Source organism: Amblyomma maculatum, chromosome 10 (assembly GCF_055883805.1).
Source record: "Amblyomma maculatum isolate TAMU_Amacu chromosome 10, ASM5588380v1, whole genome shotgun sequence".
In the NCBI taxonomy this organism is placed as follows: domain Eukaryota; kingdom Metazoa; phylum Arthropoda; class Arachnida; order Ixodida; family Ixodidae; genus Amblyomma; species Amblyomma maculatum.
The window spans coordinates 174735652-174744085 of NC_139353.1; positions in this window are offsets into that span (position 1 = coordinate 174735652).

An 8434-nucleotide genomic window follows, 5' to 3' on the forward strand; every position below is an offset into this window, starting at 1 on the left:
GGAAATGCAAATATCAACTTTGAGAGTTCAAGAAAACGTTCCCTTCAAAGAAACTAGAGCGGATATCACATAGGCATCAAACTTTATGATTAGGAACCTTAACTTCAACATAGGGTTCAGATGCGGCGGCACAGCAAACCAGGTTTCGCCACCTGTCCAGGTAACGCAGATTGGCCCCGAGACAAACTCTATACGCCCCCCGTGCAAATATCTGGCGCTACTGCACCACTTAATAAAGCCGGCAATAGGACCTTCTGGGTGAAGAGCGTTAATGGTATGCCTCCGAAATAGGAAGTGTACCTCAAAGGTGGCGGTGCTTTCTTCACGACTGTCTAGCCCCTCTAGAAAAGCAATGCACATGAACCATGATAGCGTTGCACTTTCTGGTCTACCGCAAATAGGCGAATACTTCCCTTGAGCGCTAGAAAGCATTACAAGGACCCACACCGAGGCGGAGAAAAGCCATATCTTTTCTTTTTGCACAGAAAGTATAACCCGGAGTCATAGTTTAGTTTAATTGCAGGGGGCTTCAAAGTTATTATGTGATATAAAATATCATCATCATCATCACCAGCCTGACTATACCCACTGGAGGGCGAAGGCCTCTCCCATATTTCTCCAATTAACCCGGTTCTGTGCTAGCTGCGTCCACTTAGCCCTTGCGGCCTTCTTAACCTCATCCGCCCATCTAATTTTCTGCCGTCCCCTGCTACGCTTTCCTTCCCTTGGAATCCAGTTTGTTACCCTAAGCGACCATTGGTTATCCTCTCTTCGCACTACATGTCCTGCCCATGCACATTTCTTCCTAATTTTCACTAGAATGTCGGTAACTTGAGTTATTTCTCTGACCCACACTGCCCGCTTCCTATCTCTTATTGTTACTCCTACATTTGTCATTCCATAGCCCTCCGAGTTGTCCTTAAGTAGAACCCACTCGGTTAGCCTCCATGTTTCAGCCCCATAGGTGAGTACAGGTAACATGCAACTATTGTATACTTTCCTCTTGAGCGATACCGGTAAGCTGCTAGTCATAAACTGCGAGTGCTTGCCAAATGCGCTCCATCCCAATCTTATTCTTCTTGTTATTTCCTTTTCATGGTCCGGATCTGCGGTTACTACCTTTTTTAAGTAGACATATTCACCTACTACTTCTAGTGCTTCGCTACCTAACGTGTAGCGAAGCACTAGAACATTCTCTTTGTCTTCTGCTTTTGATTTTTAAGCCTACCTCTCTACTTTTTCTGTCTAGGTCATCAATCATTATTTGCAGTTCATCCCCCTAGTTAGTTAGCAATGCAATGTCATCACTAAATTGCAGAATACTGAGATATTCTCCATCTACCCTTATCCCTAACTGCTCCCTTTCCAAGTCTCTGGGGAGATCGTGTCTCCTTACCTAACACCTTTCTTTATGGGAATTTTGTTACTTTCTTTATGAAGAACTATGGTTGCTGTGCAGCCACTATATATACATTCCAGCACTTTCACGTACTGTTCGTCTACCCCCTGATTTCACAATGCCTGCATCACCGCCGAGGTTTCTACTGAGTCAAATGCTTTTTCGTAAATCAATGACTGCTATGTATAAGGGCTGGTTAGAATCCGAGCATTTTTCTATCACCTGGTTGATGGTATGAATATGATCAATATTAGAGTACCCTTTCTGAAAACCTGCTTGATGCTTTGCTTGATTGCAGTCTAAGGTTGTCCTAATTTTATTAGCGATTACCTTAGCAAATACCTTATACGTAACAGACAGTAAGCAGATTGGTCTGTAATTTTTAAGGTCCTTAGAGTGCCCTTTCTTATGAATGAGGACTTCTGAATGAGGACTTCTGAATGAGGACTTGCATTCTTCTATGGTTCCGGTACCGTTGATTACATCAGGCACAGCGTATACAGGGTGGCCAGTTTTTCTAGCACGATATACCCCCCCGCCCCCCCCCCCCCCGTCTTTTAACATTTCTTTAGCTATCTGATCTGCTCCAGCTGATTTCCCCCTTTTCATAGTTTCTAATGCTCTCTTAACCTCGTCCTTCATCACTGGGGGAACGTCTGACGTCTGACTTCCTTATATCGGCCACCTTGCGCTTATTGATTAGCTTTGATATCTCGGCCAATTCTATCTGATTTGTTGGATTGGAAGTTTTCATACTCTGGCGTTTCCTAATCAAGCATTTGTCTCCTTAGACCTCGTTCCGGTATCCTCTCTATTATACCGCCTACTTCTACATCACACTCAGTAATGATATGTCGGCAGTTATGGTTCATTGCTTGTAGGGTAATGTCGCCATCCTCGGCTAGAGCTGCATATCTATTCTGTAGCGAGATCCTGAACTATTCTGCCCTCCCCCTCACCTGTAATTCGTTCATGGGTTTCTTTCTTACTAATCTGTTGCGTTCCTTCTTCAGATTTAGGCTAATTCGGGACCTCACCATCCTGTGGTCACTGCATCGCACTTTCCCGATTACCTCTACACCTTGCATAATGGCTGGGGTTGAACACATAAGTCAATTCCATATTTAGTCTCCCCATTATGACTTTTCCTTGCCCATTTCCGGTGCTTCCGTTTGCTGAAGAAGGTATTCATGATTCTTTAGTTATTGCGCTCTGCTAACTGAACTAGTTACTCCCCCCTGCTATTCCTAAGGCCAATGCCGTAGTCACCTACTGCCTGGTCTCCTGCCTGCTTTTTCCCTACCTTGGCATTGAAGTCGCCCATTGGTACAGTATTCTGCGTCTTTACTTTTCGCATTGCGATTCTACATCTTCGTAGAAGCCTTCAACTGCCTGGTCATCATAACTACATATGGGTGAATAGGCCTGTACAACCTTCAGTTTATAGCGCTTATTAAGCCTAATTACGATGCCCGCCACCCTTTCATTTATTCTATAGAATTCATCTATATTGCCCGCTATATACTTATTGACAAGGAAACCTACTCCTATTTCTCACCTCTCCGATAAACCTCGATAACACAGTACATGCCCATCCTTCAGGAAAGTATATGCCTCATTCGACCTCCTAACCTGACTAAGCCCTATGACATCCCATTTCATGCCCTCCAGCTCCTCTAACAGCGCTGCTAATCTAGCTTCACTCGCTAGGGGTCTAGCATTAAACGTTGCCAGGGTCAGTTTCCAATGGCTGCCTGCCCAGCGGAGCCAGAAGTTCTTAGCACCCCCTGCTGCGTAACAGTTCTGACCGCCGCGTTTATCTGGCGGAAGAGGCCGCAACAAGCCAAGCGCTACCTGCCAGCCTCTAATTGTCGGGCACACGACTCCCCGTTTCCGATGGAATTAAACGTTGTACAACCACCAACCAGCCGCCGTGGTCAGTTGTTCCGCAGCCGCTGGTGACTGAGGGCCGGCGTATTATGAAACTAATCATGAGAGGTTGCAGCCAATTACTGCACCAGGGTGGCCAACTCCTGTTCTGGTGAGGGAGTGCGTTGCCGGAGGTGTTCACCGGCATCAGGCCGCACCCCAAACTTGTTTATGCAATTCCATCGAAACGCGTTTTTTTTATCTGGTGAACAATTGCGTGGCACCGGGATTTGAACCCCGGTCCTCTTGCATGCGAAGCGGATGTTCTACCGTTACGCCACCGCTGCACATACTATGCACATATACCCTAGGCATATTCACAGATATTAGGAGGTTCATTCAAGAAACAAATCTTAGAACATGGACCTCAATAGACCAGTATAGGAAATGAATAACATGTGTAGTCTCCCTGAGGAGAGCACATAAGCAATTTTTGTCGGGTGGCTGGACCATCATAGGTAAAAAGTGAAATGGCAGCTCATGCCAACGTAAATACCTTGTCAAAAGCTGTACGTGTCCAGTTTAATTGCTGATAAAGGCATCACAGTATGCTGTGTTCGATAGAAGAGCACCTAATGCTTGATTTTACAAAACTTTTTTCTATTTTTTCAGAACTTGTACTTGGCAGTCTGAGATCTTAATGCATACTCTCCTCTGACGGAAAGAGATAGACCCTTTACATGGCGCAACATTATCGAGAACAACAACCTTTCTAGAAAAATTTGTGTTTTGAACCTTAGTAAGCCTACCTGTTTTCGCAATGATCAGAAGAAATGAGTGTTCTAAATTTCTCTTTCAGTTTGCCTTTTAGTTTTCACAATATTAATTAGTATGGTTTATTCAACCGAGTTTACGCAGTTTACGTTAGGTAGCGAAGCACTGAAAACTGGAAGTAGTAGGCGAATACGTGTATTTAGGACAGGTACTAACCGTAGATCCAGATCATGAAAAAGAAATAATTAGGAGAATAGGATTGGGATTGAGCGCACTTGGCAAGCACTCGCAGATTATGACTATCAGATTACCGATACCGCTATAGAGGAAAGTGTACAACAGTTGAGTAAATGTTTCGTTGGGCTTTTTTTTTGTGCACCCGGAGTGCGCCGTCAGAGATGGTAACGTGGTTCAGCGGAGATTCCTTGCGCCCGAGGCACCCCGTCGGAGACGGTATGAACGAAGACTTGAAGACAGGAGTTCCCGAGAATAATAACTAAATATTTATGTACACAGCAAATATTTACAAGAACAACTTTTACAACATAGTTGCAGAGTGGAACTGTTAACAGGGAAGTATTCCCACCTCGGCATAGCCGACGATGCCGAGCATCAAAACCTAATCCGGAACATGCGAGTACGCTTTTGCAGGCTAGTTGGTGCCTAAGCATTCTGTTACTTTGCGCGAAAAACACGACACAAAAGAAACGAGGTAGACAAGACAAGCGCTTACTGACAACTCAATTTTTTATTGACGGAACATTTGCTTAAATACCGCAGCTGCTCTTATCAACAGTGAGAAGAAAAGAAGGGACTTCGCATACATATCAGATCAGCCCAGATCCCATCATCGCACGAGTGAATGCATGCTTCGAGTTTTAATTCTGCGCAAGATAACTGAATTCTTTTTTGAGAGCAAAATTGAAGGATTGCTGACACACGAGTTACCCGATTTTTCTATCTCATTAGCCTCAATTATCTCTCTTCCAAGTTGAGTCTTGCAGCGGCGCAGTACTGACGTTTTTTCGAGCGCGGGAATGCAGTTGCGGCAATTCCGAATATGGTCAATCATTTTGCTACCCGAATTGTTCCTGACATCTCTAGCGTGCTCCCTCAGCCTATCATTAAGGCACCTCCCAGACTGGCCAATATACTGCTTACCACAGGCAAGCGGTATCGAGTACACAACGCTCTTTTTACAGGCCACGAAGCGCTGCTGGTGGCGCTTCGAACAAGCGACGCCCTCCTCCTCCGCATTCACTCTCTTGCAAATCCTGGAGAGTTTTTCTGGAGCGGTAAAAACCACTTTAACACCAGCCCTAGCACCGATCTTCTTAATATTATGCGAGATTCCGCGCATGTACGAAATAACCGCCACTTCTGGTCAATTTGATCGGGCATGCTGGCTGGTTTCTTCAGCAGGTTCTCGGCCGTTGATGCCAGTAAGGCCGGTTGACAACCTGCGCTTGAAAGGCGCTGCAACTGGATGGCAAAGCTGCGTCCTACCAAATGCAGGCAGGACTTGCTCAGAGCGTTGGAAAGGCACGATCTCACAATGCCTCGTTTTACGGCTTTAGAGTCTGCCGAGCTGAAGAGAAGCAAGAGCTTGTTGCCTCTGGGCTCGAAGGCCCAACATACGTGTTCATGAAGCCCTATATCTAAAAACCTAATAAAATTATCTTCCGGTAACTCGTGCGTCAATTCTAATGGTGCTGGCACCATTAGAATTGACGCACTTCCGAAACAGATCAAGCAGGTACTCAGCCTCGGACCAAAGTTCGCCACCGAACCTCGGAGGTCTCCAGCTGAACTACTGGAAATGGTCAGGCAAGTCTCACGACGTGCAGGGGCTGAAGCCGAGAGGTGTGTCTCCGAAGGCGTTGACTTCTTCCAACGACACAGGTCGTCAACTAGGGCCCTGCCTGTTGAAAAGACTGTTCGGTACCTGAAGGATAATGCCTTGAATATCGTACCGACCGATAAGGAGGGAGGCTTCTGTGTCCTGGAAAAAACGATGTATCTTCAGAAGGCTTCAGAAGCGATCGCTACAAATTTCAAAGAGTGTAAACAGCTTTCACTCGCGAGAGTTAAGACAAAGGCAATGAAGTTTATCGAGGCGTTAAAGCTGGATGGGCTATTGCACTCTGTAGAGAAAGCTGAGAAGTTATCCTTAAACATGTTCTTCAGTGCCAAGACACACAAAGATGCATTCCCATTCCGAGTGATTGTTTCGGAAAAGGGATCCTGGCAGCAAGCCGTAGCCAGGTTCTTGCAGGATGAGTTGAGTGTTTTAGAAATTGACGATCCCTTTAGGGTAAAAAATTCGGACGAAATAATTGAGTTTTTAAAATCAAACAACAACAAACGCATGTCAGCTCTGTCAGTAGATATAAAGGACTTGTATTATTCCATACCTCACGAATGTCTATTAAAAAATGTCCGCGATTGTATTGACAGCCATGGTGCAACAGCCTTCCAAAATAATGCAGGTTTATCGGTTGACAACGTCGTCGAACTGTTAGCAATGAACCTGACTTCCACGTATGCGCAGTGGAAAGATATGACAGTAATTCAAAAACAAGATTATGCATTGGATCGTGCCTAGCGTCATGTCTTAGTGACATCTTTTTAGCGACACGTGACAAGATGCTGCATGACTGCCTTCGCGACACTAACGTTTTAAAAGTTTTTAGATTTGTTGATGATTTCATTGTGTTCGTTTCAGGTGGAGGTCCCTAGTTGGGGACCCCAGTGGCGGTTGCCGCCGCTCGGGCGCATCCGACAAAGGCTTGTTGGGCCTGTAAGTCGTGGCAGCCGAGCAGGACCGCCTCCCAGTTCTCCCGGGTTGGGTTGGGGATGAGGGAATAGCCGGGTTGGAGGGGCAGGCCCACACCATGTGATAGATGTCAGAAGACACCGCTCCACAGTGTGGGCAGTTGCCACTAAAGGAGGGGTCAAAATGTTTTAGGCTGCAGGGCACAGCAATGTATTGGTGAAAAGGCGGCGAAGGAGCCGCTCATCCGCCTTTTTGAGACCTTTACATGGGCTGGGATAAAGGCGATGACAATTTTGATAGTATGTCGTGATATCTTTGAAGGTGTAGGCCGGATTAAAATCGGGTTCCTGATCGGGTAGGGAGGAGAAAACAGCCCAGTGAGAGAGCGCGCGGGCGGCTGCGTCTGCTGCCTCGTTTCCTGCCAAACCCTGATGAGCAGGGGCCCATATAAGGTAGCGGTGTGCGGGGTCCGTATCCCGTATGCAATTTAAGTAAATTTTATAGGCTCCTCGCGAGTCGGTAATTACGTATGTTGAGTCCCGGGAACTCCGGCACAGCAGTCGGGCGTCTTACCACTGCACCACCCCGGCGGGGCACGGACAAACTATGCTCACATATTTGGGGGGCACAAGAACAACGAACAAAATATCCTGCTCACAAGCATATCGAAACAACACGTCCCTTACCATGCATTCTTACAGATTCTGGAGAAGTGTGCAGTAACTACATGAACGGCCGCATAGGTCGCGCCGCGCTCAGGCTCCTCCAGAGGGCGACCCCATCAAAAATCAAACACAACATTTACTGGTTGCCAGGACACACCGACATAGCGGGGAACGAACGCGCCGATCAGGTAGCTCGAGGGTACACGAGCCGAGCTTCCTTCCAGTCGGACGATCTACCCGAGCGAGTCGGCCCTACGTACTGAGACATTCTGAACTACTATAAGGGGGTACGGATCCGCTATCCACCGCCTCATCGGGATCTAAAACAACAAGAGGCAGTGTACTGGCGAAGGCTGCAGACAGGAACATTCCCTAACCTGCATATCCTAAGCAAAATTTACCCGTCACAATATCGGGACACCTGCCCATGGTGTGGTAGCATACCTTCGTTATACCACATCACGTGGCAATGTAGAAATAACGACAGCTTTCGTAAAGACCCGAGTGTGGAACAGTGGCAGAGCCGGCTCTCCAGCGGCGATTTGGATTGCCAACTAGGTCTAATCCAGCACGCCCAGCGAGCAGCGAAGCTCAGCGGAGTCCTGGAATAGGGGCACCGACCCTGTGAGAAGAAGGAAGATGAAACTCTTCTGCTACTAGCACAAGGCCCTTCTAGAGAAACTAACGTATTTCCTATCCTATCATAAGCATAAAAAGATAAACAAAACTCAAATTCTTGAGTGATCGCTTCACACAAATACACAATTCGCGTTCACAAGTTGCGCCTCACAAAAAGTTCAAGTTCATGAGCAGGCATCAGTTCTCGTGTTCGCGCACCCCGATTATCATCGCGAACACCTACACATACACGCACATTTGCAAGGCTTCACCATTCTTTAGCGCCAGTGTCTCGTGCCCGGTCACGCCCCCTGCCGCAGTGTGCGCTCGAGC